Here is a 1,241-nt window from a genome sequence, read left to right on the forward strand (position 1 = left end):
ATAGCACCAATTTTGGTGCTTCAGTGGTTCTTCAGCGGTTCTTCAGAGGTGCTATATAGCACCTTAGTCAAAGAACCGGTGAAGAACTTCTGAAGAACCGCTGAAGAACCTCTGAAGAACCGCTGAAGAACCACTGAAGCACCAAAATTGGTGCTATATAGCACTAAAAAAGGTTCCCCTATGATTATGAGCCAAGAACCATTTTTGGTGCAATATAGAACCTTTTTTTTTAGAGTGTAGGCTATTGTAACTTTAATATTAATATATGAAAAAATTATGAAGAAAATAAATAAGAAACATTTTTTCAACAAAATAATGTTATGTTTCTGTTAAAAAATGTTGCATTCATGTTGCATGTAATACATAAATCAGCAAAACTGTAAACACTGTAATTTATATTAATGTATGATTAATTTATGACATTGTGACAACTTGCCCCTTTTAATTCTGCCTGTTTAAATTCACATTAAAATTGCAATTCTGCTTTGGGAGGCCTATTAAAATATAGTTAACAAGTCCTCATTTAGGTACGCACCCTCAAGTTATTCCCAAACTGTATGAATTTCTTTCTTCTGTTCAACACAAAAGAAGATATTTTGAAGAATGTCATTAACCAAACAACTGCAATGTCAGAAAAAAGGTACATTGCTGTCACTGGGGCGGTACCCTAAGGTACAAAACCGGTACCAATATGTACCTTTAAGGTAATATTATGCACTCTTAAAGTACTGATATGCACCTTTTAAGGTACTAATATGTACCATTTAGGGGTGAGTAAGGTACAAAGATGTACCTTTTCACTTTTGTACCTTAGGGTACCGCCCCAGTGACAGCACTGTACCTTTTTTTCTGAGAACATGTTCGGTTAACTACTATATTCTTCAAAATATATTCTTTCATGTTCAGCAGAAGAAATACATTCACAGGTTTGGAAAAAAATTATGACAGTAATATATGAATAACTAAAATGAATAAAATCAATAATAAAATGAATAACTTTCATTTTTTCAATGAACTATCCCTTAAATATTTATATGGTTTAATTTGCTAACTATAATTTAGTACAAACCAACATGCTAGTTGTATAGCCTACTCATACACTAACAACACAACTAAGGTTGTGGTTTATATGTCATATCCTCATTAGGATGTAGGCTAGTGCTGTGCTGAAGCAGCCTACGAAATTTCCGTAGGTGACGGAGCATTTCCGTACTAGTAACCTGTCCGGCCTACGCTCCTCC

The sequence above is a fragment of the Gobio gobio genome (genome assembly GCF_949357685.1).
Source record: "Gobio gobio genome assembly, chromosome: 16".
Taxonomy (NCBI): Eukaryota; Metazoa; Chordata; class Actinopteri; order Cypriniformes; family Gobionidae; genus Gobio; species Gobio gobio.